Source organism: Crinia signifera, chromosome 5 (genome assembly GCF_055691185.1).
Source record: "Crinia signifera chromosome 5, ASM5569118v1, whole genome shotgun sequence".
NCBI lineage: Eukaryota > Metazoa > Chordata > Amphibia > Anura > Myobatrachidae > Crinia > Crinia signifera.
In genome coordinates this window covers 276071549-276095181 of record NC_139221.1, presented here as the reverse complement: position 1 = coordinate 276095181, position 23633 = coordinate 276071549, and positions in this window count along the sequence as shown.

The window sequence follows — 23633 nt, the reverse complement described above, 5'->3', positions numbered from 1 at the left end:
CCACACGGATTGAGCCAAAATTCACATAATAACACATGGATTGAGCCAAAATTCACATAATGCCACATGGATTGAGCCAAAATTCACATAATAATACACGGATTGAGCCAAAATTCACATAATGCCACAAGGATTGAGCCAAAATTCACATAATGCCGCACTGATTGAGCCAAAATTCACATAATTCCACATGGATTGGGCCAAAATTCACATAATAACACACGGATTGAGCCAAAATTCACATAATGCCACATGGATTGTGTCAAAATTCACATAATGCCAAAAGGATCGAGCCAAAATTCACATAATGCCACATGGATTGAGCCAAAATTCACATAATAATACACGGATTGAGCCAAAATTCACATAATGCCACAAGGATTGAGCCAAAATTCACATAATGCCGCACTGATTGAACCAAAATTCACATAATGCCACATGGATTGAGCCAAAATTCACATAATAACACACGGATTGAGCCAAAATTCACATAATGCCACATGGATTGTGTCAAAATTCACATAATGCCACAAGGATCGAGCCAAAATTCATAAAATGCCACACGGATTGAGCCAAAATTCACATAATGCCACACGAATTTAGCCAAAATTCACATAATGCCACACGGATTGAGCCAAAATTCACATAATGCCACAAGGATTGAGCCAAAATTCACATATTGCCACACTGATTGAGCCAAAATTCACATAATGCCACATGGATTGAGCCAAAATTAACATAATAACACACAGATAGAGCCAAAATTCACATAATGCCACCCGGATTGAGCCAAAATTCACATAACAACACACGGATTGAGCCAAAATTCACATAATGCCTCAAGGATTGAGCCAAAATTCACATAATGCCACACGGATTGAGCCAAAAATCACATAATGCCACATGGATTGAGCCAAAATTCACATAATGCCACACAGATTAAGCCAAAATTCACAATACGCTTCATAAACAGGGACATTGTCCGCCAAAGGCGCGCATTAAACATTTACACCATTATGTCCATTATGTATTATGCCAAACGCCATAATAAAAATAAAAAATGATGCTACATAAGTGCTGCTTATCTACATGCTCATTGCCAAGGGTTCCATACATGTTCGTGGTAAATGGGGGACAGCCGCTGCCAGGCAGAACTGATAGCCACTGACAGTGGCAGAGCCTGGCTGTATTCAGAGCACTGCAGGTCCCGGCTTTTTGAAATAATACCCCTCTCACACCAGAAAATGCATTCCCGGGTTGGCCCCTTTTACACCAGCTTAGTCCCTGCATTTTCTGGTGTGAGGGGGAGAGAAAACCACCCCTCACCCCCTTAAACCAGTTATCTCATTTAACCGGCTATATCTTCGGAACCAACTGACCCATTTACATGAGACAAGAATCATATTGAAGAACTTTTGAGTGGGCTTTGAATGATTTTGGTCCAATGAAACTGGAACGTTTGGTTCCAGGGTAATTTGGCCTCAAAGAACATGAACAGCCATGAAATTAAATTTCAAAAATAAAAGATAATGGTTTTCCCGCAATATCTCTGGAACCGATTGACCGATATGGACCAGCCTTGTATCGTATTGAAGGCCCAGCGATTTGGAATTGAATCCCCGGGGGGGAACTGGCAGCCATCGGAACCGGGTGGGGGTCCAAATTAACGGGTCCCATATTGTCCTATGGGGAAAAACGTTACAGCTTTGCCAGGCGATATCTCCGGTTCCCGGGGGGCTAGTGCCACAGGGCTGGGCTTGTTGGAAAGCCCTGGTCCTCAGCTCTGGCTCCTCCCCCAAAAAGCACTATTGGCTGCTTAGCAGCATGTATCCGCCAATCAAGAGTTACTAGGCCGTTAGGCAGCCAATATCACTATTTGGGATGCAGTTGATCTGAGGTCTGCTATATTCACAGGCCTTTCACAGCCTTGCAAAGGGCAGGATGTCCCTAAGACTGGACAGTGGTATCTAATTACAGGGTGATCACAGGGCGCTTCTAAATCGCGCCACAGTGATCAGGTCTGAATAACCATCTATATCCCATTAGCAGCTGAAATGCAGGAAGAAAATATCAGAATGAAAACAGAACTCACAGAATAAAAAAATAAAAAAAACAGGGTAATCTTTGTCCATGATTAATATGCTTTCCTGCTGGGTTCCCTGGTTCAGATTGTGGAAGTGTTACATTGTTAATATTTTATCGTAACTGCTTCCAAAGATCAAAAGGATTGGCTTTTAATGTTTCTCTGAAATAATATGAAAATGAGTCTTATTTAATAAAATGTGTTTGCCAGGATATAATTACCACAGCAGGTTACTACTTACGTAGAGGAGGAGCATGCTAATTAGAATCCGGCACAGAAAATGCTTTGAAAAATACTTATGCTACATGGATCGTGCCAGAACAGGTGTCGATCTGCAAGGATGTTGAGTATCTTGAAGCTAAAGTGTCAGAGTGGGGTTTTATTTGCAAATTGTATCAAGAGGAGGCTGTTCTGTTTAGCTTACTGGTGCCCATCTTATCATGGGCTGATTGAAACTGGGTACACTTTAGATGACATGAAAATGTTGCAATGTCGTTAGCGATTTCCTTGAACTTCTATGAACTCCCGGACAAATTATATTGGGCCTGATTCAGCTTTGTTTGCAAAAGAGCATGCAAATGGACAAAACAATGTTGGACTGCAGGTGGGGAAGAAGCAGGTGCATTTTTATAACTGGTGCACAGTGGCGTAACTATAAATTTTGCCCCCCTAAAATACCCCCTCCCCCCTTAAAATAAAGTCCGCCCCGCACCTCCAACCCCCAACCTCGCTGCTTACCCCTCTGCTCGCCTCAGATCTACTTGTCTCTTGTCTGCGGTCCCGGCTCTCCTCTTGGCAGGCTTCTGTTAATGAAAATGACCCTCACAAAGGGCCTTATTCTAGTTCACTCTTTCTGACAAAATCCTTCTTAGATGGACAAAACCATGTGCACTGCAGGGGGGCAGATGTAAAATGTGCAGAGAGAATTAGATTTGGGTGAGTTATTTTGTTTCTGTGCAGGGTAAATACTGACTGCTTTATTTTTACACTGCAATATAGATCTCACTTTGAAGTAAAACCCCACCCAAATCTAATTCTCTCTGCACAAGTAACATCTGCCCCACCTGCAGTGCACATGGTTTTGTCCATCTAAGAAGGATTTTGTCAGAAAGAGTGAACCAAAATAAGGCCCATAGTGGGCTCAGTAGTGTAGTGGCAGGTATAGAGGGGTCAGTAGTGTAGTGTGGGGTATAGAGGGGTCAGTAGTGTAGGGTATATAGGGGTCAGTGATGTGGTGGTGGGTATTTAAACCACCCCTACAGGTTTTTTAAATATTTATTTATTATGTTGGACACTTTAGTACAAGGGAGGAGGTGCCGAAACATGCCCTTGCTCCGGGCACTTCACCTTACTACTCCTCTGACTGCATGACAGGGACCTTGGAACCGGAGGTCCCACTGGTGGGATGAAGACTTGTACTGAGGTGAATGGGTCCAGGAAATACCCCAGAGCAGCTTCCTTTCAAGCCACGGAGGGCCAAGTAAGTAGCAACTTCACCCCCACCCCTGCATCCTAACCCTGAATATACCCCCCTCTCTCACAGCCTAACTCTGTCAATACATCACTGACAGCACAACTCTAATTATACACCCCCTCACAGCCTAACTATAAATATACACCCCCTCTCCGCTCACAGCCTACTTCTCACAATGTACCCCTTGCAGTCTAACTTTCTATACCCCCTACACTGCATACCTCTAACTATACACCCCCCCCCCCCCCCACACACACACACAGCCTAACTCTAACATACCCCCCCAGCCTAAAGGGGTGTACACACAGGACTCGTCTCAGCGATTTTTCACTAGCCGAGTAGTTAGCATCAGAGGTAAGATGGGTAGGCATCCTGCCTACCCCAGTCACAGCCAAATACACTGACAGAAGGCTTAGTATAAATTGTCTTGCCTGCACAGTCTGTTCGGCTGGTCAATAGCGATGCTGTAGGGCTGCACATCGCTATCGCTGCTGTTTACATATTGGGCGATTCTGGCTAACCGTCTAGGCAATTTTGACGATCAAGTCAAAATCACCTGGCCAAGTCGCATTGTGTGTGCACCCCTTAAATCTAACCATACACATCCTCCGCAAACTAAACTCTACCCATATCCCCCCACAGCCTATCCCTAGCCATACACCTCCCTGCAGCCTATCCCTAGCCATACACACCCCTGTAGCCTATCCCTAGCCATACAACCCCTGCAGCTTATCTCTAGCCATACACCCTCCACTGCATCCTATCCCTAGCCATACACACACTGTCGCAGCCTAGCCGTAGCCATACACACACCATCATCACCTAGTCCTAACCATTACACCCCCACAGACTAAATCTAACCCTGCTGCCTAACTCTAATCATACCCTCTCTGCAGCTTAACTCTAACCAAACCCTCGGCGGCCATTTACTACTCCTCTCCCACTACTCCAGCCAGTCTCCTGCTTCCCACACTACTACTCCCAGCCTGTCCCCTTATGTACAATACCACTACAACCTGCCCCTGATTCCCATAGTTACTTCCAGCCTGCCCTTCTCTCACGCTACTACTACCTGCCTGCCCCCTTATCCACACTACCTCTACCTGCCTGCTTTCTGCTCACCACTACTAATCTCAGCCTGTGCCCTTATTTGCACTGTCACTACTTAAGCCTGCCCCCTGCTTTCCTCCAGTCCTCGCCATACAGCATCCCAGCACACAGCCACAATCCGATCTAAACACGGCCTCCAAAATATACCAAAATATGCAACTGCATGCAACGCTGAAACAGATTCTATTAGTAGGGATCCTCCCCCTCTTGCCAGACTCCACCCCCTTAGCAGACCCCGCCCCCTGGGCTGCTTCCATAAATTTCCCGGGCTGGTTTTACATCCCAATCCGCCCCTGGATTCACTGCATCATCAGATGGGTAAACCCCTACTGACGGCGGCATGCAGGTAATTGCAGCGAGTAACTATACATCGCACAGCCGTACACTGGCTCATGCAGTGTGTAATATATCAGGATGTCAACAATCAGGTCGTTTCGGATGCAAACCATTTTGATGTGTACCCTGCCTATAGGGAGCAAAAAAAAAAAGCCAGTACCTTTGCACCTTGGCTAACCATATTACAAAGCCAAGAACATCTATACAGTTACAGTATCTTTTTTTTTTGTGTGTGCACAATAATACGTGCTGCTTTTGCATGTAGCCCACTGCATACCTTTCTTTTTAGATTGCAATTTAGATTTAAATTTGGACACGCCCCTCTTACATCTATGGGGGGTATTCAATGCTCTGCCTCTATTCCCGACGTGGGAAATAGTGGCTGGTCCCTCTACAATGCTGTCTTTACCTACAGCATTGAAGAGGGATCACGGCAGAACGAGCCTGACTTTAGAAGCTGTCAGGCCCATTCTGCCGATAACAGCCGTGGATTCTCGCAATCCCGGCCAGATATTGACAATTCACAGCCGTCCCACCTGCTGATTTGCTGTCGGGCAAAAAGTAAACAGGCCTGGATCACGGCTGTTGGGAGGGATTTTTAGTTTTTACATTTGTCATATATGAATTTGGATATTACCATTCTGAAGAATTACTTACCGAGCTGATGGAAATAATCGCCTATGGCCGTGTGTTGTATCTATAAGGCGCCAGTCTACAGATTAATACCGAGAACAGCTGCATGGACCGTCAGCTTGCTGACAAACGCTTTTCATTCCATTCCAGATTTTCCAGAGATGCTTAAATGATTTTCATAAATGTTATCAGCACAGCCAAACCTATTTGCTCTAATTAGCACCTATTCCACACAGTTGTCTTCTACTATTTGGTGAGAAACTAAAATATGAACAAGCTATTTCCCATCTGCAGTGTACATTTCTGCCTTAGCTCGCACAATGAGTTTTCCCCTTCAATGCTAGAACCATCTCTGCCAAGTTCTAATAGGGTCTTGGCTTCATCACCACCTTGGGACATGTAATGCCATTTTTCCATAATGCATTGAAAAATAGATTGATTTGGTAATGACAGATGTCTGCAATGACGTTTCAAGGTCAGCACCTATCACTTTTTTAGACTATAATATTGGAATGTTGTTATATAAAGTGAAATTTCACATCCACAGTTTATTTTGTTTCTTTATTAAAAAATGATTTGCCACCATTTATACTGTATATTATACTGTGAATACAAAACTGACAGTAAAACTGGTGAGCTACAATCATATGCTTTACATATACCATCTGCTATGGTTACTGTTTTATTTTATGCGCTATTTTTAGTAGTCTTCCTATTTACTGGGTTTGAGAAATGTTGCAGATCAGCAGCAGTATTGCTACCTCTTCTAAGGGGCAATTCATTATTCACCAGTTATTTATATAGTGCACACATATTGCCAGAATCTCTAAGCTTCAAAAGTGATAAAATGGAGAGTGATAAACAGCCAGCCAATCAGCTCCTGTCTGACTTTTTCAAACACAGTTTGAAAATACGCATCCATTCGAGTCAACTAGAATAAGGCCCATAGTGCCATTTGGGCAGATGTAACATGTGCAGAGAGAGTTAGATTTAGCTGAGTTATTTTGTTTGTGTGCAGTGTAACTAGTGGCTGCTCTAATTTTACACTGCAGTTTAGATTTCATTTTGAACACACCTCATCCAAATCTAACTCTCTATGCACTGCAGCATGGTTTTTCCCATTTTAGAAAAACGTTGCTTTTACAATCAACTTTAAATCAGGCCCTGTGTTCCATACAACATGCACACGAGGATTCAATTTTTTTTTTTTTTACTTCAATAAAATTTTATTAAATTTTTGCAGGGGGGGGGGGGGGGGGGGTACAGAATGAAAAAAAAAAGTGGTACAGGAGGGGGAACATGAGGGGTAGTCACCCCCCAAAAAAATACATGTCGACAACTTAATACAAATGACATATGAATAGCGTAGATAATTTAAACAAAAGGCAGCATCAAAATATATAAAGGAGGGTACAGTGGAGTACATTAAAGTGGAGAGGGCTGGTTTAAGGCTTGGGTAGCCAGGAGGGAGCAAAGAGTGCTAAGTAGGAGTGTCTGATAAAGAATCGGGTAGGTCATTTTTTATAATGTCAGCCCCTCGCTTGTCGGGGTGAAAACTTTCCAACGTTTCCAACGGGCTAGAGAAGAGGTTGTAGGAGAGAGGGTAATGGAGGGGCCCGTTTCAAGCAGGTAGTGAGAGTGGATTTTCTGCACGACTAGAGAGAGAGTGCTCTTGTTTCCAGAGCTGTGCCAGAACAGTGTGGGCAGCGATGCAAATATGTCCTAGGACATAGTGAACGTCAGATGGAATTGAGTTGGGAAAGCAGTTTAAGAGGGCTATAGTGGGTTAGGGGGAAAGGGATGTAAATAAAACTTTATTGATGAGGTCGAAGGTCGCCATCCAGAAGGGGGCAATCTTTGGGCAGGACCAGAAAATGTGGTACTGATGGCCAACCTAGCCACATTGTCGCCAGCAGAATTTCGAGCAAGAGGGCCAGATCATATGTAAACGATCCGGGGTGAGATATAGCCTGTGTAGTAACTTAATATGCATCTCCGAATGGTTTAAACACTTGGACATAGTGTAAGAGGAGGCGTAAATACGGTTCCACTGGGTTTCCTGTAGTGGTTGTCCAATATCAAGTTCCCAGCGAGTTTGAGCTTTGGACTTAGAGGAGGGAATTGATTCTATGAGAGTTTTATACCAAAAAGAGATTTCACCCATTTGTTCTTTCCCGAGGATTCTGTTGACTACATTCGCTAATCTGGGGGACAGTGTTTTAGGGACGCGGGGAGATTTTTCCACCAATGTTGCAGCTGGTAATATTGCAGTCTGTCATTTTCAGATAAGAAAAAACGTTGCTGGAGGTCTGCAAAGGGAGATAGAGCGGGTCCAGATAGTAAGTCTCCTAATTGGGTAATGCCTCTCTTAATCCATCTATTAGGGTTAAAATTGTGGATGATGGAGGCCACTGTTGGGAGTGAAATTAGGGAGATATTGTAGGGGTTGTTAGTAAGAGTAAGGGTAAGTCTGTCCCAGGCAGCTAGAGTAGCGTGGGTAGAAGGGAGGAGGGTAAAGATTTAGGGCGGAGGACTGAAGGCAACCAAAATAGGTCCCTCAAGGGAAATTTGGGACAGGCCTTCTCCTCCAAGCGAGACCATTCCCTGGGGGGGGGGGGGGGTTTAGGGTTAAATTTTTGTTGGGAGCCAATAAACATATCAGTATGTGAGTGTGAGAGGAAACCGGAGTACCCGGAGGCAGAGATGGATTTAGACCTCATGGGGTCCTAAGCAATATACCGATTTAGGGTGCCCCTCCAAAAAATCCATAGTACTATATTTTCATTCCTGTATGTGCCTTACATTATTTGCTGTTTTTCCTCTTATATTCTATTAGTGTATTCCGTTCCCCCTTGACTGATTGCACCATGTTCCTCACCTCTATTTTCCCTTATTATAGCACTCAGTTAGTGAATTGTAGATCATTGCCTCACTTGGGGCCTTATTCTGATACCGTATGTACAGTCCGTTTCACCACACTTTTCCCGTACGCGGACGGTGAGCGTAAGTCCGCCCACAAAACATCCGCATACGGACGGTCACAAACACCGACAAAGGGGAGTGGCGTACACTTGAGCGTACGCCACAGTACACGGACGGATCCCCTCTTAGACACCGATAACTGGTGTACAACAGAACGTACGCCACCGTACACGGACGGGTATCGTCCGTTTCCCCACCGACATCTTGCGTATATCTGAGCGTTCGCCACATTGCACGGAGGGGTCTAGCTTTTTTCCAATGGAAAACTCAGCGTGTGTCACCGATCGTCAGAGTGAGCGTACGTCCGTGCACGCTGGCATACCCTTCACATATATGGACCTGCAAATGTTGCCTTTCAACTCTGATTAAGACAATTAATTAATTATTCTAATTGTTATTCAATAATTGTTTTCTATTAACTCAATTGTCTACCTTAATAAACACCTTAATTAAACAACATTTTTACCCTCATTACATGTATATTTATTATGTTCTCATGTGGAATTTTAATCACTATCTATGTGTCCCCACATTGCTTTTATTGGGGTTTGTGTGTATGTACTAAATTATGTCCATAATTAGTTTGTACAAAATGTTTAACATGTATACCTACCCTGATGTTATGTGTAATGTTTTAATCTAACAACATTAAACATTCATGCCTTTTCACTATGTGTTATTTAACCCATAAACACACACATTCACACACCAATCAATACCCCTCACCTCAAATTACAAATATAAGTTACATTACACATCTGTATGTACCTGCCCTTACAAACTCTCTCACATATTTATGATTAAAAACACAGGCAACTTCTAACTGTACACAAACTTTTATTTTTTAACAAAAAAAAACAGGTATGTTTGTGTTACAGTGAAAAAGTTGACACATGTCGACTTTTGTAAATTGAGTGTCCTGCTTTTTAAAGTATATAAAAACACTTACTGAATGGGTGTAGATGGTTATAAAATAACTACCTTGCCATATACAGTATAAGCAGGTCTTAGAATGAATTTTACCTACAATTAAACCAACCTTTACATGTTGAGAAGTGTAGAAAGATATGCTTCCAATGTGTTTGAGTGCTGTGTGTGGCTTGCAGGTAGTGAAATAAAGATCATGGAGTGCACCTTGTGTGCATGAAGTGACATAAGTTTTATGGCCTATGCATGAAATGTATTCCAGGAGCTCTCGGCAACAGGGGATGGGGTGTTTTGTTTTTCTGAAGGTCGGATTGGCTGTTGTATATCAGGCTGTTATTGGTTAGGATTTGTTATGGGTGGGGATTAAGGTTAGGATTATGGGAAATTCTAGAATATTCTGCCTCTTTGATTTCAAACGTTGCCCGCCCTCCCGCCCTAAGTGGAAGGTAGTAAGTCAGTTTTAGTTGTATTTGTCGTCTTTTATTGAGAGGCCGGTCTCAGAACGGTGGCTAGGTTATTTTGTACATTAACACCTTTTGGGATTCATTTCCCTTGAGGGGCAACTCCTTTGGAGAAAGTGACTTTGGCATGGCAACAGTTTTTTCCCTTCAGGGGCATCACCGATCCAGGTGGGCCCCTGATGTCACTTTAGTTGAGTTGTGACCTGATGGGGAATATTTAGATCGTTCGGGCAGGTGGCCTGAATTTTATTTTTGAATAATTTGAAATTGTATTTTAAGGACAGGGATGTGGCAGGAGGCCAGTTCTTGTTCCTTTGGGCAATCGGCCCAAGAAATCTTTATTTTAAGCTGTTCTGACCTCGCCACCATAGATAGTTAAATTTAAATATCATAGTTAGATCAAATAGGCCGCCCTCTTTCAGAAAAATAAAAAGACGACCCCATTCACCACATTTCAGTTGTCCGAGTCGTTATTTTAGATAAGATGATTTGAGTGGTGCATGAATGCAGTGGGTCATGAAAGACTTATAGTTTTCACTTAATAGCCTGCAGCATTGCTTATTACATTCAGGTGTATGTGTTTGACTAGTAATCTGCATTAATTAGCAGACCCAGGCGTCCGCTCCCATGCGGTATCTCTAGTGGTGGTCTGGAGCTATCTTTGGCGTCCGCCTGTTTTTGGGCTAAAATGCACGGTGCGTCCGCCGATCGAGGCGGTTGTGGCACCGTGCATTTTGTGTGCACACCCCCGTGTACGCCCATGTTTACGCCCCGTTTCCCTCATTATTCCGGCCGCTCCCCTCAAAACGCCCCCATGCCGCCCACAATGTCCGTACTCTTGCGGACAGGTTTTTTCGCACGGACAGACCCCGTCCGTGAGCGGTGTGAGGTCGCCGCACCTGCACCGGTCCCACCATAGCGAGCAGAATAAGGCCCTGAATGTAGCAGGTCCAATGCTCCATTATTACACCCTAACTCACTAACTGCATTGGGTATACTGTAAGTAACACAGGCTTTATAATTGTGGAAAGCTTGATCGCTTAAAATACTCGTTACTATACTTCCTCCCTCACTCACTGACTACATTTTAATGCAGCATCTTCTAATACCCATGATAACACCCCTCAGTCAGTCACTGTAATGCTTATATATATTAGTACCCCCCCCCCCCACACACACACACTGATTGTAGTGCCTGCTACGATCAGTGAGGAGTGGGAGGCATTGATGGTTGCAATAATGGGTATTATAAGAGGTGAGAGACCTACTAATAGGGGAATATTTGTGATATTCCCTATATTATGCTAATAACTTGTTAGTCTGCTTGATGGAGGTTTTGGGGTCTATGTTCAGTCTCATAGGGGGAGGAAGGGTATTATGTGAAGTGTGGGAGGTTGTGGTTTGTCACAGAAGCTTAATGGTCTGGGGACCACTAAATTACCAAGCATTAAAACCAACTTTTTTGTTGGTTCCGCCTACATCTGATTTGGTGCCGCCCACTTCAGGCCATTTCTGAAAAAAATCCAGGGCCATTATTAGTTCCAAATCCACCCTGCACCCTTCTACTTGTTTAAGTCAACATACAATATTTAATCTTATAATTGCTAAATTTCTAAGGGCATATTTATCAATATTATATTCCACAAAATTCTCCTCCGAGTTCTTAAATTCTCATTTTGTTTAGAAAGCAAATTGCCTTTCCCATGCTTGTGGTGGGAAAAAGTATCTGTTCAAAATGTATGCAAAATATTAAGCCATAAACAGGTCAATTATTGCACCATAAAATGCTACTTGGTTCTGAAGGGGGAATTTTAAGATGCATAATATGTTTGTATAACTTTGCCAATTTGGTTTTTAAACCAAGTCAAAAACTGTTTTTGCTCATAGACCCACTATTACCGATCCAATTATTTTTTTTTTTAATAATTTGAACTAATTTTTCAAACATTCTGCATGTAACGGAAATAAATTGTCAGATTGTACAGTTAACATTTCTAGTATATGTCACATCTCACTGTGTCACAGGTACAGATAGTGACAAAAGACAATGTCCTCTGGTTTTCTATTCGTCCTATGAAACATATCTGTCCTCTTCATAATAATTAAAATAATTACAGTGGTATTTTTTCTGACAGCGGTGTCTCTAATGTTATGTTCTTCTAATTAGAGTTGTCTTAGAGAGTCAAGGGCATGACATGTTCCATGTTGGTAGTGTAAAGTTAGGGTTGTTTGTTTTATATACAGTCAAGAAATATAGATACATTAAAAGAGGAGCAAGAGCTAGAGCGAGAGGAGAGAGAGAGAGAGAGAGAGAGAGAGAGAGAGAGAGAGAGAGAGAGAGAGAGAGAGAGAGAGAGAGAGAGAGAGAGAGAGAGAGAGAGAGATAAGAAAGAGAGACTGAGAACATTCAATTAGAGACAAACTAAAACCCAAGAAAATACTAATGATGTATCATTGGAGAATGTTCATATGAATGACAAGTTTTAAGTGTATTATCAAAAAAGTTTAAATGTCAGATTCTGTATTTGTTGTGGGCCCAGGACTGGGACCATTGGATAGAACTGGGAGAAACTGGAATAAATTAAAACAGGTGAATTGCATTTCCGAGTCAGTTCTGCAGGGGTTGGAGGTGCAGCTAATGAAGATCTGGACCCTGCCTTGCCCAGGGTGAGAGCAATCCTAGTTTCAGCTCTGGTGTTGCAAGCAGCAGACATCATACTGGTGTAATGGATGAGTGTAGATTTCTGGAGGGAGAACAATAGAATGATCCTGCAACTGGGTTGTTACAGTAAGTGCTAATCACAGGGATATACATACGGTAGGAAATCCTGGCCGTCATTCCAATACGGAGAATCCAGACAGGGTCATCATATGTGCCTGATCCTAACCATCCCCTCTAGTGCCTAAACCTAACCCCCATAACCCGTCACCTATACCTAAGCCTCCCACCCGCAGTCTGACATTCTCCTCCCTGCACCTAACCCTGAGTCACCCCCCACTAGTGCTTATTCCTAACCCCCCCTTTCCCTGCCACATGCTTGCCTGCCCTGCATACTTGCTATCAGGATCCTGGCTGTTGGTATTCCTTCATTGAGATCATGATCTTGTTTAAGGTTCTGGCACCATTCTTCTTACGGCAGTCAGGATTCCGTCACACAGGGCCACAGAGATGCCCAAAGCAGTGAGTGCTCTCCCCATCACCCGTTGCAAAGGGGCAAAAGCCAGGTGGCTGCAAGAATTATGGGTACCGCACTGAGGACCACATGCTCCATGCACACATCAGCACACCCATAGGCGTGCACACATAGAGTGTTAGGGGTGCACAGGCACCCCACAATGCTGTGCCCGCCCTTATAAACACCTCCCTGCCGCTAGCAATACCAGCAATACCTTTTACCAAAGACTTTTGCTTTTTAGAACTGTATTCTATTAAAAGAAGAGCCCATCATTCAATTATGTGTGTTTTGCATTGTTACTTGTACTAGACCATTGTCATATCACCACATACCCGTGTCACCCATATATGTTTTTGACTTTATTTGCATGAACTGTTACAGAGAGTAATAAGAAGATTAAAAACTGACTGAAATAGGCAGGAGATTATGGTGCGGCTGAGAGACTTTTATATTGTAGTGAGTGCCAATAGATGATGGTAGACACGCCTGATTGGTGGTGTTAGAAGCACCCAATGGGTGTTGTTAGACATGCACAATAGGTGGTGCACCCCCTAATAAAATGTGCTGTGCACGCCTATGAGCACACCCCACATGTTTCCTCACTGTCACACCCCCAGGAGGAGGCAGCATCCCCCGGCCACATATACCAGCATCTGCCAAACAGTATCTCCAGTTAGGTGTATTCTGCTGCTGGCAGTGCAGGCAGGAAGCTGCCATCAGCAACAGCACTAGCTCCGCTCAGAGAGAGAGAAGGAGCAGGGAGCAGCCAGGGAGCATTGGCAGCTCATATTTGCAGATGACTTTGTGCATGACCAATGGGGGCAATACGGAAGGGTGGACAAAAGCAGCTGATGGTTAGGCTGTGAGACCTGCAGGAGTCTTTCAGCTGAGTGTGGGAACCCACTTGACCGGCGGTGGACTGGGAGACTGTGCAATGCAATAGGACCCGGGTTTGATGACATTCTGCAAGTGTCGCTGGCCATTGGCAGCAAGCGAGGGCAGTTTTCGCACATGTCCGGTGGAAGCAGAGTAGACAGAAGAGAAAATGGGAGAGGAATTGGTGGGGGAATGATATGCTCTGTCAGCAGTGTGAGAAGTTGCGTGCATGGGGGTTTCGGGGTGCAGTGGGTGAAGGCCAGTGTGCATGCTGACAGGGCAGAGGAGTGTGTGATAGGGAGCAGGGGGCAGAGTAGGGTGACTGAGGCAGGGTGTGTGTAATGGGTAGCAGGAAGTTTGTGATGGGTAGCAGGGGGCATAGAGGGGTGGCTGAGGCAGAGTGTGTGTGATGGGTAGCAGGGGGCATAGAGTGGGGTGGCTGAGGCAGGGGGTGTGTGATGGGTAGCAGGGGGCATAGAGTGGGGTGGCTGAGGCAGGGGGTGTGTGATGGGTAGCAGGGGGCATAGAGTGGGGTGGCTGAGGCAGGGGGTGTGTGATGGGTAGCAGGGGGCATAGAGTGGGGTGGCTGAGGCAGGGGGTGTGTGATGGGTAGCAGGGGGCATAGAGTGGGGTGGCTGAGGCAGGGGGTGTGTGATGGGTAGCAGGGGGCATAGAGTGGGGTGGCTGAGGCAGGGGGTGTGTGATGGGTAGCAGGGGGCATAGAGTGGGGTGGCTGAGGCAGGGGGTGTGTGATGGGTAGCAGGGGGCATAGAGTGGGGTGGCTGAGGCAGGGGGTGTGTGATGGGTAGCAGGGGGCATAGAGTGGGGTGGCTGAGGCAGGGGGTGTGTGATGGGTAGCAGGGGGCATAGAGTGGGGTGGCTGAGGCAGGGGGTGTGTGATGGGTAGCAGGGGGCATAGAGTGGGGTGGCTGAGGCAGGGGGTGTGTGATGGGTAGCAGGGGGCATAGAGTGGGGTGGCTGAGGCAGGGGGTGTGTGATGGGTAGCAGGGGGCATAGAGTGGGGTGGCTGAGGCAGGGGGTGTGTGATGGGTAGCAGGGGGCATAGAGTGGGGTGGCTGAGGCAGGGGGTGTGTGATGGGTAGCAGGGGGCATAGAGTGGGGTGGCTGAGGCAGGGGGTGTGTGATGGGTAGCAGGGGGCATAGAGTGGGGTGGCTGAGGCAGGGGGTGTGTGATGGGTAGCAGGGGCATAGAGTGGGGTGGCTGAGGCAGGGGGTGTGTGATGGGTAGCAGGGGGCATGCAATGGGAAATGATTGCAAATTAAAACTGAAAAACTTTCTTATTGAGGGTAATAGTCTTACTGGCTGTTTTAATACCCAGAATCCCAATTATTCCCTCAAATTTACCATTTCCCAATAAAAGTTTGCTTTTCCATGAACATAAATAAAGCACAAGGTGACACACTTAGGGCCTTATTCTGATCGGAGCGGCCAAACGTGCGTACGTTCACAATTACCGCACGCTAGCCGTACGCGGCCGTTAGGGTTAAGTCCACCCACAAATCAGCCGCTTGCGTACGGCCAGAAATAACGTAGAAGGGGAGTGGTGTACAAATGAGCGTACGGCAACGTACGCGGACGGGCCAGCCCTTGCACTCCGACAACAGGCGTACAACTGAGCGTATGGTGCCGTCTACGGCCGTCTTTCCTCCGTCTCCCCACCGCCTTCTTGCGGCGATCTGAGCGTACGCCAGTTTGCACGGACGGGTCCCTATTGTTTTCAATGGAAAACTCAGCTTATGTCACCGCTCGTGAGAGTGAGCGTACGTCCGTGCACGCTGGCATACCCTTCACATATATGTACCTGCAAATCTTGCCTCTCAACTACTAATCTGACAATTGATTAATTAATCTATTTGTTATTCAATTATTGTTTTCTATTAACTCAATTGTCTACCTTAATAAAGACCTAATAAAACTACATTTTAAACCACATTACATGTATATTTGTTATGTTCTAATGTGGCATTTTAATCACTATCTATGTGTCCCCATATTGCTGTTACTTTTAAATCAAGTTATGTTGGTGTTTCTGTATATGTACTAAATTATGTACGTAATTACTTTGTCCAAAATGTGTAACATGTATACCTACCCTGATGTTATGTGTGATGTTTTAATCGAACAACATTAAACATTCATGCATTTTCACTATGTGTTATTTTACTCAAAAGCACACACATTCACACATCAATCATTACCCCTCACCTCAAATTACAAGTATAACGTACAGTACACATCTGTATGTACCTACCCTTACAAGCCCTCTAACATATTTATTAGTAAAAACACAGGCAATTTATAACTGAATCGAAACTTTTATTTCTAACAAACATAATAAGGGGGGGGGGGGGGTAAAAATAAATTAAATGAGGGCCTCCAGTTGGCCAAAAAGAATACATAAATAGAGGAGGGTCAGGAACATTTCCCTCATAATTCTGGCGACCTCCTCCTGGTGCTGTTCAGTGTCTGTAGTGAAGGGATAAAAAAAAAAAATTAATATATAACATACACAAATGTTTGTTGTATTTGTACATAATAAAAAGTTCAGAGTTATGTGTGAAGGCCACATACATTTAGAAACTACATTGAAGATGGGTCTGCTGTAAACACAGTACTACAAAATAATATGTTAACACGCACATACTGTACATAGTAAATAACATTAATTAATTAATAACATTAATTCAATTACTCCTTCATCAATGAATGTATGCTGTATCCCAATTGGTACTTTGTTTTTGGGGGACTGTCCTCTAACCTCACAATTAGCCTGTGCTATTTAAGGGTTATGACATTGTTGTGGCTTAAGCACTCCTTACTATTTTAAATTTAGGACATTGCTGTACAAATTATAGGCCTACAGCTATGTTTGTAAAGCATGCATCCGCATGGCCTCACACACTATTACCAAAACAATCTCTACATTTAAGTTGCACCAGTGGCAGATTAAGCCTTTGGGGGGCCCGGGGTACTTTAGAGCGGGGGGCCCCCTTGCACTTGTCATTACTGGCCGCACACTGCATGGGCGAATATTATACTGTCAAAACATAGAGTAAAGGCAGAATAAACTTGGTCAATGGTTACCTGCAGGGGATATATATATATATATATATATATCCAACTCGGGTTTGGCACTCACTATAACCAAATGCAGCAGCGCCGGTGCCAGCACATAGAAAAATATAGTAGATTTGCGGTGGGGCACTCGTGGCTATTCTCCATAAACTAGACAAGCCAGCTAGTATGCAGCAACGTTTCAATTTATTTATCAAATTTTCGTCAGGTTACAAAGAATAGAGAAAAAAGACATACCTTTATAGCAGCATAGACCAAGGAAGTGAGGCTGAGACACAGAGAGACAAGGGAGCAGCCCACAGGGCGCAGCATGATGATGTCACATGCTGAACAAGTGTGCAGCATGTGGGGAGCTTGGTTGCCATGGATACCGCAATCCAGCTTTCTCAGACACTGTGAGGAAAATTGCACCAAAAATAATTAAAAAGTGACAAGAAAGAACTGCGACTAGAACCAAGAGGCAACAGTATTAAAAAATAGAAATAGAAAAAATGTATGCACCTGCGTCTCAATCTCACTTCATAGGTGATAAAAACAGCAATTAGCCTGAGACAAATAAATGACTAATCAATTAGAAATAGCATATTAAACAGGACAATACATGATACAATAAAAATACACACCAATAAAGCATAATTGCACATAATACAGCGCAATGTGGCAAAAGATATAGTAAAGACACAATCGCAATATTATGAGCTCAGCGGAATACAGCAAAGGAAATTTGCTCGTTTAGACCTTTAGGGGCAATAGTGCCCAAGCGGTGTATCCACCGGGCTTCACATTGTAATAGACGGGTACCACGGTCACCGCCGCGAATATTGGGGGGCACCCAATCAATCATCCGATATCTTAGGCTGTTAAGAGGATGATGATTGTCAACAAAATGCCTGGCGACAGGATGCTCACTACTGCCGGATGCCAATGCCTGACGGATGGTACTCCTGTGCATTGTCATCCTTTCCTTAAATTTCCTAATAGTTTTACCTATGTAGGATAAACTGCATGGACATATAAGTTGGTAAACAACGTATGAAGAGTTACAAGTAAGGTTGTGACGGATTTTAAATGTGTGGCCGGTATGGGGGTGACTAAAAGAATCACCTGGTAAAAGGAATTGACAGGTGGTGCATGCGCACCTAAAACAACCTTTTTTCTTTTGGACACCCAACCATGTCACAGTGGGTGGTTCTGGATTGATGGATGTATTGGTTTTAACCAAAATATCCTTGAGACTACGTCCCTTGGAGTAGCACGGCATAACCCGGTGCTCACCGAGGGGTAAAGTCGTGTCGCTTTTAATTAGAGACCAGTTATTTTTAACCAAAGCAGTGGTTTCATTAGAGACAACATTATATCTGTTAACCCACGGCATAATCTTGGCCATGCTGGTATCTTTACTTTTGTGTCTGAGGAGTGACTCGCGGTCTAATTGTAACACCTTACGTTTGCAGGCGACAAGCTCATGATGTTTAAAGCCACGTTTCAAAAATTTTTTAATGAGTGCATCAAGTTGCTGCTCACAATCAGCTCTATCGCTATTGATGCGGTAGTAGCGTAACATTTGGGAGTAAGGCAAAGATGAAACAAGACTGCGGGGATGACAACTGGATGGGGACAGCAGAGTGTTACGGTCCGTGCTTTTGGTATAAACACTGGTGGTGATGATACCCGCTTTGAGGGAAACTTTGACGTCCAGAAAGTGGACCTCACTACTGGATGTTTCAAATGTAAATTTGATGGCATTATTAGTGTCATTGTGTTTAACAATGACATCATGAAGCAGGTTAACATCACCGTGCCAGATGGCAAACAGGTCATCTATATATCTCTTAAAAATAATAAAATGATCAACAATGCATGGGTCAGAAAGAAAAATGTCAAACTCAACAGAAAACATGAAAATATTAGCATATGAAGGAGCCACAGAACTGCCCATAGCGCAGCCCCGTAGCTGTAAATAAAAAGTATTATTGTAAATAAAAAAATTATTATACAAAATCAAATCCATGAGCTCAATAAGAAAATCAATTTTAATGGAATCAAAATCACTGTGGGTATTGAGGAATCGTCTCAAAGCAGCCAGACCCAGGGCGTGGGGAATCATGGTGTAGAGATTTACCACATCGATGGTGGCCAAATGACAATTGTCTACTAGTCTGGGAAGCTGATGAAGATTTTGTAAAAAAGTGGTGGTGTCCAACAAGAAGGTAGGTTGAGATTTAATAAGCGGTTGTAGTAGATCATCCAAATAAGTTGCAGTAGGTTGCAGCAGCGACCCGCATGCCGACACAATAGGGCGACCCGGAGGAGGGGACAAGCCCTTGTGAATTTTCGGAAGTGTGTATAAACAAGGAGTGATTGGAAAATCTGGAACCAGGACAGCTTGAATATCTTGAGTAATAATTTTAGCATCTACTCCCATTTGTAAGATGTTGGTCAATTTCTGTCGACATTGAGCAGTGGGGTTGACTGTCAACTGGCGATAGGTGTCAACATCAGAAAGTTGTTTCATTATTTCGGCATGATAGTCAGAGAGATCTTGCAGGACTATCGCCCCGCCTTTATCGGCTTGTCGAATAACAAGATTTTTATTTTCACTCAGATTTTTTAAGGCCAAACGCTCCGCTGGCATAAGATTAGGGTGGACAGACGAGGAGTGCTCGACAATGGCAGGAAGTCCTGTATCGAGCATCCTAGCAAAGGATTTAATGCTGGCATTATTTGAATATGGCTCGAAAGAGGAGGCAGGAGCAAACTGTTTCAAAACTGTAGGTAGGGGTGGTTTGACAGTTTTATTGGACGGGGGTTGATTGGCAAAGAACTCTTGTAATTTGATTTTTCTAATGAGTTCATGTTTCTCAATTTGCCACTGTAAATCACTGAAAGGCACAGAGGGCACGAAGGAGAGTCCATGATTCAAGAGTTTCAACTCACTTTTAGATAAGTCATGGGACGACAGATTGAAGATTATATTCTCGTGTTCGTTGGTGGGCGACCCGGACGGCCACCCCCTCTTCCACTGTTGCCCTCTTCGAGTGTAGCGCCTCTTACGTGGGACTTGGGGCCGCCTCGACCCCTCTGGGGGAGTCCACCTAAAGGGCCTGCTTTGGCACCTCTGGGTTTGCGTTGGTCAGCCTCGCTGTTAGAGCTGGTATTATCGGCCGATGTTTCTGTATCGAATTGATCGATAGTTCTTTGTGGGCGCCGTTTATTGCGGCGAAAGAAAGGTTTTTTAGAATCTTCTCCCGAATTGCCTGCCAACCATCTGTAGACAGTGTGTCTGTCGTAGTCAGTTTGCACCTTTAATAATTTTTCTTTTTTAAAGAGGATAAGCTCTCTTTTGTATGATGACAATTGGCTCTTGAGCCGTTCCATCCAATCCGTCTCTTTTTCTGCCACTAAAGTGGCCAAGTGCACGGTTTCAAATTTGGAGATTTTATCTTTGATCACAGCAAGTTCCTTGGATGATTGCTCCACCACAAGGACCATAAGATCAAAGGAGCACTTGTTAAGGGTCCCAATCCAGCGCTTACAGAACTGGGGATCGTAGCGCCCGATGGTCGGGCAGTTCCTGACGCGGAAACCACGGGGGATCATTTTTGACTTATAATAGTCACTTAAAGAGAGGGCATGAAGATGGAAATCGATCTCCTTCTTTTTTAAACGTAAGAGGTCTCTGTAGATAATGTCAGTTGCCAGGGATTCCTCTTCATCATTAATGCCACCTTTGAGAATAATAGCTTGAATCTCAACCTCAGAGAGGGAGTGGATGTCACCAATGGGAAAATTAAATTGTCCAATACTATCTTCATCTGCCATATTGGATGGTCTGTATGGTACAATGAGCCAGATTGGTGCAATGTGTGACACAGCACACAGTTGTAAGTTGCAATATAGGTTCTGAGATAGACAGTCCTGGTGAACAAAAGCACCACAAAGGGAAAAGGGCAAAGCACAGGGGGATCCCAAACAAACGGTGTACAGGTACCTCGCTGATCCACAGCAGCAACAGATAAATGAAGGGTGCCTCAACTTGCAGACTCCTTGTGGCTGGGGAGAGATGCAAAGTATATCCAACTCGGGTTTGGCACTCACTATAACCAAATGCAGCAGCGCCGGTGCCAGCACATAGAAAAATATAGTAGATTTGCGGTGGGGCACTCGTGGCTATTCTCCATAAACTAGACAAGCCAGCTAGTATGCAGCAACGTTTCAATTTATTTATCAAATTTTCGTCAGGTTACAAAGAATAGAGAAAAAAGACATACCTTTATAGCAGCATAGACCAAGGAAGTGAGGCTGAGACACAGAGAGACAAGGGAGCAGCCCACAGGGCGCAGCATGATGATGTCACATGCTGAACAAGTGTGCAGCATGTGGGGAGCTTGGTTGCCATGGATACCGCAATCCAGCTTTCTCAGACACTGTGAGGAAAATTGCACCAAAAATAATTAAAAAGTGACAAGAAAGAACTGCGACTAGAACCAAGAGGCAACAGTATTAAAAAATAGAAATAGAAAAAATGTATGCACCTGCGTCTCAATCTCACTTCATAGGTGATAAAAACAGCAATTAGCCTGAGACAAATAAATGACTAATCAATTAGAAATAGCATATTAAACAGGACAATACATGATACAATAAAAATACACACCAATAAAGCATAATTGCACATAATACAGCGCAATGTGGCAAAAGATATAGTAAAGACACAATCGCAATATTATGAGCTCAGCGGAATACAGCAAAGGAAACATCCAGTAGTGAGGTCCACTTTCTGGACGTCAAAGTTTCCCTCAAAGCGGGTATCATCACCACCAGTGTTTATACCAAAAGCACGGACCGTAACACTCTGCTGTCCCCATCCAGTTGTCATCCCCGCAGTCTTGTTTCATCTTTGCCTTACTCCCAAATGTTACGCTACTACCGCATCAATAGCGATAGAGCTGATTGTGAGCAGCAACTTGATGCACTCATTAAAAATTTTTTGAAACGTGGCTTTAAACATCATGAGCTTGTCGCCTGCAAACGTAAGGTGTTACAATTAGACCGCGAGTCACTCCTCAGACACAAAAGTAAAGATACCAGCATGGCCAAGATTATGCCGTGGGTTAACAGATATAATGTTGTCTCTAATGAAACCACTGCTTTGGTTAAAAATAACTGGTCTCTAATTAAAAGCGACACGACTTTACCCCTCGGTGAGCACCGGGTTATGCCGTGCTACTCCAAGGGACGTAGTCTCAAGGATATTTTGGTTAAAACCAATACATCCATCAATCCAGAACCACCCACTGTGACATGGTTGGGTGTCCAAAAGAAAAAAGGTTGTTTTAGGTGCGCATGCACCACCTGTCAATTCCTTTTACCAGGTGATTCTTTTAGTCACCCCCATACCGGCCACACATTTAAAATCCGTCACAACCTTACTTGTAACTCTTCATACGTTGTTTACCAACTTATATGTCCATGCAGTTTATCCTACATAGGTAAAACTATTAGGAAATTTAAGGAAAGGATGACAATGCACAGGAGTACCATCCGTCAGGCATTGGCATCCGGCAGTAGTGAGCATCCTGTCGCCAGGCATTTTGTTGACAATCATCATCCTCTTAACAGCCTAAGATATCGGATGATTGATTGGGTGCCCCCCAATATTCGCGGCGGTGACCGTGGTACCCGTCTATTACAATGTGAAGCCCGGTGGATACACCGCTTGGGCACTATTGCCCCTAAAGGTCTAAACGAGCAAATTTCCTTTGCTGTATTCCGCTGAGCTCATAATATTGCGATTGTGTCTTTACTATATCTTTTGCCACATTGCGCTGTATTATGTGCAATTATGCTTTATTGGTGTGTATTTTTATTGTATCATGTATTGTCCTGTTTAATATGCTATTTCTAATTGATTAGTCATTTATTTGTCTCAGGCTAATTGCTGTTTTTATCACCTATGAAGTGAGATTGAGACGCAGGTGCATACATTTTTTCTATTTCTATTTTTTAATACTGTTGCCTCTTGGTTCTAGTCGCAGTTCTTTCTTGTCACTTTTTAATTATTTTTGGTGCAATTTTCCTCACAGTGTCTGAGAAAGCTGGATTGCGGTATCCATGGCAACCAAGCTCCCCACATGCTGCACACTTGTTCAGCATGTGACATCATCATGCTGCGCCCTGTGGGCTGCTCCCTTGTCTCTCTGTGTCTCAGCCTCACTTCCTTGGTCTATGCTGCTATAAAGGTATGTCTTTTTTCTCTATTCTTTGTAACCTGACGAAAATTTGATAAATAAATTGAAACGTTGCTGCATACTAGCTGGCTTGTCTAGTTTATGGAGAATAGCCACGAGTGCCCCACCGCAAATCTACTATATATATATATATATATATATATATATATATATATATATATATATAGACAGGGGGTTGGCGGCACTCGGAATAATAATAGACACCATATATATATATATACACACAC